The sequence below is a fragment of the Quercus suber genome, unplaced genomic scaffold, assembly GCF_002906115.3.
Source record: "Quercus suber isolate HL8 unplaced genomic scaffold, Cork oak 2.0 scaffold_194, whole genome shotgun sequence".
In the NCBI taxonomy this organism is placed as follows: domain Eukaryota; kingdom Viridiplantae; phylum Streptophyta; class Magnoliopsida; order Fagales; family Fagaceae; genus Quercus; species Quercus suber.
Genome location: NW_027069652.1, coordinates 940,005 through 952,615, shown reverse-complemented (window position 1 = coordinate 952,615; position 12,611 = coordinate 940,005). Strand labels below are relative to the sequence as shown.

The 12,611-nt window shown below is 34.5% G+C and overlaps 1 pseudogene; it reads right to left on the bottom strand.

The window, feature by feature from the left end:
* Window positions 1-6,600: 6,600 nt before the first annotated feature.
* On the bottom strand, window positions 6,601-8,432 carry LOC111986708 (linoleate 13S-lipoxygenase 2-1, chloroplastic-like; annotated as a pseudogene).
* Window positions 8,433-12,611: the final 4,179 nt, after the last annotated feature.

Here is a 12,611-nt window from a genome sequence, read left to right as displayed (position 1 = left end):
CATGAATCTAGACTATACGTGTATGTGAATGCCACATGGTCCTGCATTAAGTATTAGCATTGCAGGAGATATGAAAAGATTGACACTTGGAAAGCCTTTCAATGACGCCTTGATATACACATTGGATACAACTTCAATTCAAAATCATAGGCTATTTTGCTTGGGGATTAACTCAAAAAAAGTCTCTCAAACTCAACACTCATGGCCCAGGTTCAGCCTCTACCACATCTGACCAAATGGGCCTCTATATCTTTCAGGAAACCCTTGCCAATTGACCATACTAGCAATAACGCTGTAAGAAAGTAAAGACGAAGGAAGAAGAAAAAGTGTAAACACAGAAAGAAAATTGAGAGAAAAATGAAGAACTTCTCTGATTGATACAATGATTGAATCTGTACAGAATTAGAGCTTTATACAGTCACATCTAAGCTAAGAACTAAAGCCCCAAAACAGAGCATAACTAATTATACCAAATTATAAGGAAAGCAGTTACTACACGGGCAAAGAGTAGTTACAACACGTGTGATACAACTGAATATAATTAACGCCTAAACTACTTGTAGTTTAGCTAACTGATTTAATCCTCTTGTAGCTTCAGCTAGCCTTGTGTCGTTTTATCCTTCTTGCCTTTCTTCCTATCCTCTGTTCTCTGATCCTTAACTGTCTGATAAACGCTCTGTTACCAACTACAAGAAAATATTTTCGATATCATGTGAAACTGATGAATCACGAGAGGAAAATAATTAAAATAATTAACAAAGGGATTGAATCCTATTCCTCTCTTTTCCACCATTCCTAGTTCAAAAATCGAGAGCTTTCTATGATCATATTATTGCCCTATTCTCCTCAAATTCTCAGCTACTTCCCTCTCATATGTTAAACAAAACAAGACCCATCATCTTGCTAACAACTCAAATCAGTAAATTTGATACGTTGATGTAATGCTGGGCAAGTCTTTTTGGCAAATTAAGGAAATTCCCCTGTTGTCTAGCCTAATAGATGAATAATTTTACTTTATTTTTGCTTGATTTACATATAGGACAGGATGCTTAAATAATCAAATGCATACTTTTTTCACAAAACGTGAATAATGTAACATATGGATAAAAATCAAATAAAAATATTTTGTATCACTTTTTATGTTCCACTTTTTTTTTTTCTTTTTTCCTCAAATTCTCAGCTACTTCCCTCTCATATGTTAAACAAAACAAGACCCATCATCTTGCTAACAACTCAAATCAGTAAATTTGATACGTTGATGTAATGCTGGGCAAGTCTTTTTGGCAAATTAAGGAAATTCCCCTGTTGTCTAGCCTAATAGATGAATAATTTTACTTTATTTTTGCGTGATTTACATATAGGACAGGATGCTTAAATAATCAAATGCATACTTTTGTCACAAAACGTGAATAATGTAACATATGGATAAAAATCGAATAAAAATATTTTGTATCACTTTTTATGTTCCACTTTTTTTTTTTTTTTAACCAATCATGGTATACCATGTGTTTTGATATTTTTTTTTTAGGGGCGGAACTACCCTTGGACCAGGGAGGCAATGGCCCCACCTAAAATTTTAAAAAAAAATTATTATATATATATGAGTATTAATTTTAGCAATTTTGTTCTATAAAATTACATTTTATTTTCCTTTAACAATATCATTGATTCTTTTAAGAGTAATGCCATACTCACAAATTTTTATTGGTTCATATATGGGCACACCATTTACATCATTTTTTTACTTACTAGTAATCACTTATTACATAAGTAATTTATAAAAAAAACTTACAACTCTAATATTTTCCTCATTTTAGTGACCATAAAAAAATTTATAGATCTAAAATCTAAAACAAAATATATAAGCCAAAAAAAAAATCTCAACAACAAAAATTACCAGTTAAACTAAAAACAAAATTAAGCTTAATTAACTAATTTTATCCAAAATAAATAACCCCGTCCTTTAAAAAAATTCTAAACAAAAATAATTTTGTTCTTAACTACCAAAAAAAAAAAAATCTCAACAATTAAATAACAGAATTAGAGGTTGAAATCACTGCATACAACCAACAATAAAATCGCCCTCCTTAACTCAAAGTTCTGGCTCTGTCCCTATTTTTTTCCATTTTAAATTTTGACTATTTTATATGAAAAGTAAAACAAATAAATGGCTAGTTGTGATTGGTGGAACTCAAAAGGTGATAAAGAGGATTTGTATTCCTTAAAACCAACATATAACTTAAGCAAGAAGCTTTTAATTGACTTATTTTAAGATTGTTGATGAGTTTAGTTTCATTGGATTAACTTATTTTGCTTGAAAATAAATTAAATAAATTGGAAAATAAAATTAGTACAGCACAATGACTGCTCTCATTGTCCATACTTCGTTGACAACAATATATATTTTTTTAATCCTTAATTAACAATGTACTCTTATACTTCATTGGCAAACAATAACTATCAATAAGGATGTATTTTTTTTTGTAATTTAATTAGTTGGCAATTCCTAATATTTCTGATTGATACATTTAGGATTTAAATTCTCATTCTCTCCAAAATATAAAATTATCAACCAAAAAAAAAAAAAAAAAACAATGGTAGTTGGGTTATTAGCGTATTGGCAAGTCAAGTTGTTATTTTTTTATTTTATTTTTTTTTTTTGTTGATAAAAACAAGTTGTTAATTTTATTTGTGATATAATATCTATGAAATTAATTTTTCACCATTAAAAATTTATAATAAATTAAATATGTATAGACTGTTATAAGATTTTTGTCTTTCATTTCTGTCGTTTGAAATTATATATATATTCCCAAAGACTAAGCAAGCCAAATTTAGTGCACATATTCATCTTATTTAATTTGATAAACAAAGGTATTATTAGTAAACAAAATGATATGCAAAATTGTGTTAAAATGTGAAAACTTAAAACTTCCTTGAGTCAGTTATCTTGGTTCTACAAAAACAAGAAGTACGGAAAATTCAGGTGCAAACTCTTTTCCCATAGAAGAAAGTGGAAAAGGCTATCATGAATCAACTCATAGGCCCATCCTCAATTCAGCCATGGGCCTTACTTAACCCTTAAAAAAGTCATAGGCCTCACTGAAGCCCATCAAGATAAGTTTTAGACTAAGCTTTTACCTTCCTGAATCAACTCCAATTAGTGGGCCTTGAAATTTCGGACAACCTAGCTAGTATGTATCAACAAGAACAGTATATAATTTCTGCGTATACCCAGAAATGGTTAAAAACTACAGTAGTCAGTAGTGCATATCATTGTACCCCACACGGTTTAATAATGGCGAAGAGTGGAAAGGACGTTCATACGGTTGGGGTTTTGAGATGCTCTCTGAAAGTGGGATTTAGCAAATTGGTGACTACTAATCAAGGTGTGCCACGCTGATTAGTAGAACTGAGTTCAATGGAGTATTTAGCTAGTGAGAATGCGCTTTCAATTATCCCACCTGCATTAATGAGGCTCTCTCGGGTTTTGAGATGCTCTCTGAAAGTGGTTCAAAACTTATCACTTTGATTACCTGAACTTGAATCTGTTACCCACCTCACCTTCAGACGTTAGAAAAACACTATTTTATTAAAAATCAGACATAACACGAATCAAAAACACAAACCATTGAATCTTTTCCTCATGAACACAAGAACACAACATTTGTAAATATATTTCAAAATTTTCAGTTACACATCCAAAACCAATTAAATCCTCTGAATCCAGACCAAAAATCCCTACAAGCCAAAATCAAATAAAACCCACAATCAAAAAAAAAAAAAAAAAAATTGAAACCCATGAAGTGTTGCCACCCACTCCACCACCACCACTATCAGAACCCACAACTCAGCACCACCATCACCTTACCCATAATCCACAACCAACACAAGCCACAACCCATAACCCTACCATAATCAGATTATTATCAAACCCACAACCCAAAAGCAAAAAAAGAAAAGAAAAGAAAAAAACCCATGAAGTAAATATAGTGGTCAATCCGAGATCGAGCTCCATTTTGGTCGAGATGGAGGCCGAGACCTGGACAGAGGCCGAGATGGGTTCTTGCCTCCGGGAACCTTATAGATGTGTTGCTGAGCACATTGGAACAGAATGTCAGTTCAATTGTTGATAAGAAATCTACGAAAGAGGAATTGACACAGAAGATCCATATGATTTTGAAGGAAAAATGGTGCTTGTTTGTGTTGGGCAATTTCCAGACACCTAATGTATGGAAAAAACTTCTTGACACCTTTCCAAACACAAAAAATGGTAGTAGAGTCATGCTAACTTAGCAATTATCACGTTGCTTTAAAAGCAGATACAAGAGGAGAGCCTCATCAGCTCAACCCGCTAAATGACGAAGACACTTGGGAATTATTCATAAAAAAGGTATGCTTACCAGACAGCAAGGAAGTCCAATTCTCAAATGTTTTGGCCCTGAGTTACAATGATCTACCCTTCCACTTGAGGCCTTACTTCCTCTATTTACGGCTTTTCCCAAAAGATTATGATATTCTTGTGAGAAGGTTGCTGCATTTATGGCTTGCAGAGGGATTTGTGAAGCAAACCCCAGAGATGACTCCTGAGGATACAATGGAAATATACTTGGAAGAACTTGTGAAAAGAAGCATGATTCAAATATCCAAACAGACAAGAGATGGGAGTCCCAAAACATGCTGTATGCTTGATGTGTTACATAATGACAGTAAATTTGGTTGCCCAATTCTTAATTTAAAACCCTCACTTTTTGATTCTTGTTATATTTGTTTTTGCCTAAAAATGTGTTTTCTAACAGCAAACAGAGAAGTGGGTTACAGAAGGCTAACAGAACTAACCTTAGGTGGGCAAAGTGATAAGTTTTGAACCACGGGAAGGTAAAGTGAAAACGGGCCATACCCCAGGTGGGTTTACTGTAATTATCCCTATTATAAAACTAGAGATCCAAACATTTGTTAATTATTGTTGTTGCTATGACAGACTAAATAATACAATTAACAATATTTTTTTTGTGAAGCAATCGTCTCTACAGAGATATTAGCAATAGAACTTGATGCATCATTTTAATGTTTGCACTTCAAGCTTTGATCATGTACATTTATATCCTAATTTCTATTTCTAGAGTCCTTTTTCTTATTTCCCTCGCATTTCTTCTTTCACCCCTTTAAGACCTGATTTACTTGTAGATTGTTTGTCATTCCATATGACTTCTCTTGTTGTCATTCCATATGACTTCTTGTTGTGGATCCTCATTTCCTCTCAAAGATTTTTCCTTTTTTGCAATGTGGTTGAAAACTTATTATTTACTTTTTTATTTCTCAAATTTTGGTCTGATAGGTTATCATGGATAAAAGCTATAGCTTGGTGTTACCACTCAAAGTATTCCCTGATTTTCATGGTGAATGATTCTTGGACTTCTCAACATGGGTTGCTTGGAGAGTTCCATTACTTAATAAAGTCAGCGTTCCTTTCATCTTTGGATCAATTTCTTAAGGTTGCTTAGCATACCTTGGAGTTATATTAGAGATATGGCACCTGTGAAATATCACATGAATCTAGCACCTTGTTGGAATTTTTTGTTTACCTCTCTATCTCATAGGTTCAGACTTGCTATTATATTTGTATTGCTATTGTAAAGTGTCATTCTTTTGTTGTCCTGAGTTGTTATTGTCTTAGTGCTCTGTCCGCTGGTTCAGACTTGCTTTTGTATTTGTGTTGCTGGTTTTCAGCTAGGTTTCAATGAAATTTCTAAATGAGTATCAACAATAAATAAAATTTAGCACCTTATATTCTCAAGAACAGGAGTTCCTAACTTGTTTAATGGCTTTTAAATTGAATACTAGACAAGAGCAGCTATCAGAAAGAAGAGAACAAATGATCTTATTTTCAAAAATTTGAGTTCCAAAGTAAAATTATAAGGTATTTACAAAAATTGGACCCTGTGGGGCCCGTGGGCCTGATAGCCTCAGCCCATCGTGTAGTAGGCCCAAGGCCCACGCCGAGGAAGGATGACCATCCAAGGCTAAATTAGAGAGAGACTCTTTTTTGGATCCACACCGAGGACCTCTTCGTCCTCGGCATACTAAGGATAATTTTGGGAAGGGACAAGCCCAGAACAAGCTGTCACCTCTACACTTAATGCATTCACCTAACCCCTGTGGCCGCATTAATGGGGATGCAACCCCTTAGCAAGGCAACATTGATCAGGGTGAACCACTTGAGTGTTGATAAGGCCTCTGATGGGACGGACGGTCAGAAGAAAGGCGAATGGATGATCAACAGATGGAAGAACGAGATAGGACAATGAAAACTATATAAAGAAGAGTGAGTAAAGTAAGAAGGGAGGGGGAAAAAAAGGCCTCCTCGGCCCATGGCCGAGGAGCATTCCCCAGTTGTAAATGGTTCTAAGTATTTTTTCAATAAAAGAAAAGAGTTCATGATTCATGAACGCCGGCCAGCGCCTAAACCTTTGATCCACTCTCTACAAATTTATTGTTTGGGCTTGTTGGGCTGAAAACCCATTCATACTCTGGGTCCAATCCAAGTTGAGTCCCCACAGACCCTTTTCTTCATTTTTCATTAAAAAAATTCCAATTATGTTATATAAGTATATTCTTTTTTGGGCAGAAGTTGTCTTTCAAGGTGAAGGCGAGATTGTTTAAGTTCTTGAATTCTTCATTAGATGGATTCTCAGTTGGCATGTTGGTTCGAGCTATGTAGGCTGGTTAGGGAAGTAACCAGCAAACATATATTGGCCAAAGTTCACAGCTTCATGGTGCCTAGCAGTTACCCAAATTATGGTTGTTAAAATATAAATTAGATTTTTTGGTGTTTCCAGGATAGGCCTCCATGGCTCATCCTTCTTGTCTGCATGGCCTTTTGTTCTAACTTCTGTCCACCAAGCTTGAATCTCCCCATCAGACTGAACAAGAGATGGTTCAGGCTAGTAATGGTTCACATAATCACTTACCCATTGCTTAATGGCATCCCAAAGGATTAGACCATCATTGGCAAAATGGTAGTCTTTAATGGTTAACCTCAGGCCATGCTCAGTTGTTGGATCCTCAACTGCCATTCCCTTGAAAAAACAGCAAAACCAAGCCTTAATCCCCAAATTTTGGGATTAGCCATGGAACTTCAACAGTCTAGTCAATATCGGTCACATGTATTCTTTTTCACCATTCTAGTTAGGGGCATCATTCCCCTGAAAGTTGATCAACAATATTGTTTTGAAATTTCATTGAGGGTGTAATGCAAAGTAATTTAAAAGCTTGACAATTCATTAAGTATCAAGAAGTTGAGAAATTGCTGAGTGAAAAAGTAGCAACCTAAGTGTAACCACAGATAACTTTTCATCTGATTATGCCTTATAGGAACCATGAATAAAACTAGAACAATCTTATATTATTTTGATCATCTGCAATACCTTCTAATCAAATCTACTGGCAAAGCTTCCATGTCATACCGCCAGAGATGGTTGTAAGCAGTAGAACTGAGTTCAATGGAGTATTTAGCCAGTGAGAATGCGCTTTCAATTATCCCACCAGCATTAATGAGGCTCTCTCGGGCAAGAGCAATGATTTCCATTGTGTATCTGAAATGAGGATGTAAAAGTATGTAAATTGGATGCATTGCACTTAATTGTCAGTTAGCTGCAATTATGTACGGCTCTGTACAGCAGTGAGTCTGTAGCCTACAAAAGTACAAAGAAAGAATCCCAAAAATCAATGATAACAATTGTGATTTGTCTGAGCCCAAGTAGACAACTAGCATGATATCAAGGGGAATTCTTTAACCATAGTTTCAGGGTTGTCCAAAATCAGTCACAGAAGAAGTTGATTGCAATGCCAATTTATCGTGATTTGAGTTCAGGTTTGCATAGTGCTCACCAGTGAATGACAAGCTGGTGATAACCAACGTCATGAGCACAAACAAGAGCTTTAGCCAGCTTCCACAGCCAGCAACCTGTGGCATCCCACGTTGGGATAAAAGCCTGCTTCCATTGGGGTTTGTCACCAGTTGGAGGCCGGGTGAGATCAATGGCAACAGGCCTTAGTGTGCCATCCTTAGTAACGAAGAACAATGCCCTTGAACCATACAATGTAGTTCCTTCTACCTCTCTTACTTTGTTCACATAAGGTAGTAACAGATCATGATAATCCAACACAAATAGCCTCTTACATTTCAAGGCCTGCAACCATGGAAATTAGAGGACTCATTCATCAACCATTTAGGTGGATTGCCTATGAAGAGAGGTAAGTGCAAGATGATAGAGTTCGAAAGAAGAAAATGATGAAGGAAAAGTCACATGTATTTTGTCTTAATATGCGAAAGGGTAAAAAAAGGGAAATGAGATAATACCAGTGAGTTCAGTCAAATAAGCCTTCGTATCCATTCCAACATCCCACGACCACAAAGAGAGGACGTTCATGTTTAAAAGCATTAGATTCAGGCAACCAAGGTGATGGCTGTTTTGGATGTTCTATCAAATCACTCATCAGATGAGGAGTATCTTGGTAAGAATATGGAACCATCTTGGGAAGAAAATCCTGTTATAAAAGCTGCATTTGAACAGTTTAGTGGCAGACTGAAGGAGCTTGAGGGAATCATTGATGAGAGGAACACCAATTTGAAACTGAAGAATAGAGTTGGAGCTAGAGTTGTACCATATGAGCTCTTGAAGCCATTCTCAAAGCCAGGGGTCACTGGTAGGGGAGTTCCTAATAGCATATCCATCTAATGCGATGGTAGTAGCATCAGTTTTTGTGTAAATAAAATTGGGTACATGTACTGAGGAATTTCACAACTCTTTCATCCCATGTGATTTTCTTGGTCTTGGATAAGATGGTTAAAACTTAAAATGCTATTAGTTCAATTCCAATCAGATCTAATTTTTGGTCACCACAATAATTGTAGTCAAAACCACAATAAGCTAAGGAATCAACTTTGAGGTGCATTTTGATGAACTGGGGATTGAAGATTAAAAGAGTACATGACTTGCATACACTTCTTAATTGAGATGGGACTTTAGGTAGTATCAAGAGCATGTTGGTGATAATATCGCAAAGAAGCTTTGGTGTTGACATCTCATAGATCGGCAGTGAGATTGGTGGAGCCGGTGATGAGTTGTGGAGGGGGAGAGAAGAACTAAGAGATGGAGGGTGAGTGGTGACTAGCTGAGTGCCTGAGAGTGAGAGAGATAGGGAGCAAGCAAGTGTAAAATGTGCACATTTACGGAATAGGTAAGGAGAAGGAATAGGCCTAGAGAAGTCACTAGGTGGAGCCCATTACTGAACTTGAGTCAACCCATTACAATTCACAATTTGCATCCAATGGATCAGGGTCTTAGAGAATATTAAAACAAAGGCCGGAACAGATACTATCATTATGGCTTGAACAATTAGACATCCAACCAGCAGCTACCAACCCAATTTAGCATAACATATTTTTCTCTTACAAATAATAGCATTTCCTCAATTGGGCCCAAAGAAGTCTTTTTTAAGTGTGCGTTTGGCATTGGCTTAAAAAGCCTTTTTTTTTTACTATTTACCTTATTTTTACTACTATTCATGAGTCACATTGCACTTTTTAGTACTATTCATGAGCCACATTGTACTGTTTTAGCTATCTTTTAGTTTTATCTACAGTACTTTCAACAAAAAGTTTTCAATTTCAGCTAAATAAAATGTTCCCAGACAGACACTAACTTCACATCCAAGTATAAGTATTACCAAAATAAGAATCCAACGTGCTTGCAATCAGGCTAGCCGACAGGCATGAGCAAAATTTGATGGATACCATGCCCTAGGCCCATTTGCTACCCATGCATAATCCTAACCATCATTTTCAAGACTTCAACCAATAGAAATAGTAATCTTGTCATTGCTAAACAAATATCGGAAACAAGTAACTTTAAGCTGAAGAATAAGTAATACTGTAATAGATCAACTTTCACTTTGAATTGATAAAATTTACTTACAATGACATTTTGGAAATAGTCTTGCAATTCAAGCATCAAAGATGTATTCTTAGAAAACTTTAAAATTATTTTTAGAATACATATATAGAGAGAATTTTAGCACAAGCTAGCACAAAGAACTTTAAGCCAAAGCTAGTTTTGTCTTCTAAATGCTCAGAATGCCCCTTTATAGAGAGCTCTATCTAGCAATATTGAATTTGAAGTATATCATAATTTATTTACAGATATGCTACCCTTGAAGTAATGGCATCCGTTTCATAATAAGGTTAAAACTACAACCTTACTCAATATCCTCTATGCTTGTAAAATTTCTAGAAAATTAAGGAAGTGTCACTTGAGCTTGATCTATGAAAAAATGGGTCAACAGATTACCTTACTAACATTTTGAGCTTATAATGACCGTGTGTGTGGGCTGATATAGCTATTAATTTTTGTTAGTATTGAAGTCTCAATTATATGTGAGGGTTTTTAATCATATTTCAATGTCTATTTTGGATACTTTAAACCACAAAAATGAGTAAAATTCATCCTACATTGTAATCTAATATTTCTTTTGTAGGGTTCATTTAGCTTGTCAAATTCAGTTTCACTGGATTAGAGATAACGAGTTCCATTTAATAATAATAATAACTAACGAGGTCTAATTCTGATTCTGCAACCTTCTTTTTGGTGGTTAAATGCAGAATGTTGAGACTGACGATATGGTTGGTAGGGTTCCTCGGTCTCAACCTATTCAAACACTCATTGAGTCAACCCAAGTAAATGAGTAAAATCCATCTTACATTGTAATCTAATGTTTCTTTTGTAGGGTTCATTTAGTTTGTCAAATTCAGTTTCACTAAATTAGAGATAACGAGTTCCATTTAATATTAATAATAATAATAATAACTAACGAGGTCTAACTCTGCTACCTACTTTTTGGTTGTTAAATGCAGAATGTTGAGACTAACGATATGGTTGGTAGGGTTCCTCGGTCTCAACCTATTCAAACACTCATTGAGTCAACCCAAGTAAATGAGTAAAATCCATCCTACATTGTAATCAAATATTTCTTTTGTAGGGTTCGTTTAGTTTGTCAAATTCAGTTTCACTGGATTATAGATAATGAGTTCCATTTAATAATAATAATAATAACTAATGAGGTCTAATTCTACTACCTGCTTTTTGGTTGTTAAATGCAGAATGTTGAGACTGACGATATGGTTGGTAGGGTTCCTCGGTCTCAACCTATTCAAACACTTATTGAGTCAACCCAAGTAAATGAGTAAAATTCATCTTACATTGTAATCTAATATTTCTTTTGTAGGGTTCATTTGGTTTGTCAAATTCAGTTTCACTGGATTAGAGATAACGAGTTCCATTTAATAATTTATATATTACTAAAAGTTGAAGTGTAGCATTTAATGTTGCTAGGCTCTCATTGAGCCACGTCAGCAACCATGTCATAATCAATTTTTTTCCAATTTTTTTATACAATTTTTTAACATTTAAAGTGAATTAAAAACTCTATTATATTACAATCAAAATATCATATTTAATTTATCTTATTTTTAATTATTCTTATTTATTATTAAATTTTCAATTCCATTTTAACTTTTGACCCTACCAACCATATCGTTAGTCTCAACATTCTGCATTTAACAACCAAAAAGAAGGTAGCAGAATTAGACCTCGTTAGTTGTTATTATTATTATTATTATTATTATTATTAAATGGAACTCGTTATCTCTAATCCAGTGAAACTGAATTTGACAAACTAAATGAACCCTACAAAAGAAATATTAGATTACAATATAGGATGAATTTTATCATTTACTTGGGTTGACTCAATGAGTGTTTGAATAGGTTGAACTGAGGAACCCTACCAACCATATCGTTAGTCTAACATTCTGCATTTAACAACAAAAGAAGGTAGCAAAATAGTTGACTTGTTAGTTATTATTATTATTATTATTAAATGGAACTCGCAAGGAACCCTATACCAACCATACGTTAGTCTAACATTCTGCATTACAACAAAAAGAAGTAGCAGAATTAGACCTCTTAGTTATTATTATTATTATTAAATGGAACTTTTATCTCTAATCCAGTGAAACTGAATTTGACAAACTAAATGAACCTACAAAAGAAATATTAGATTACAATGTAGGATGAATTTTACTCATTTACTTGGGTTGACTCAATGATGTTTGAATAGGTTGAGACGAGGAACCCTACCAACCATATCGTTAGTTCAACATTCTGCATTTAACAACCAAAAAGCAGGTAGCAGAATTAGACCTCGTTAGTTATTATTATTATTATTATATTAAATGGAACTCTTATCTCTAATCAGTGAAACTGAATTTGACAAACTAAAGAACCCTCAAAAGAAATATTAGATTACAATGTAGGATGGATTTTATCATTTACTTGGGTTGACTCAATGAGTGTTTGAATAGGTTGAGACCGAGGAACCCTACCAACCATATCGTTAGTCTCAACATTCTGCATTTAACAACCAAAGAAGGTAGCAGAATTAGACCTCGTTAGTTTTATTATTATTATTATTATAATGGAACTCGTTATCTCTAATCTAGTGAAACGAGAATTTGACAAACTAAATGAACCCTCAAAAGAAATATTAGATTA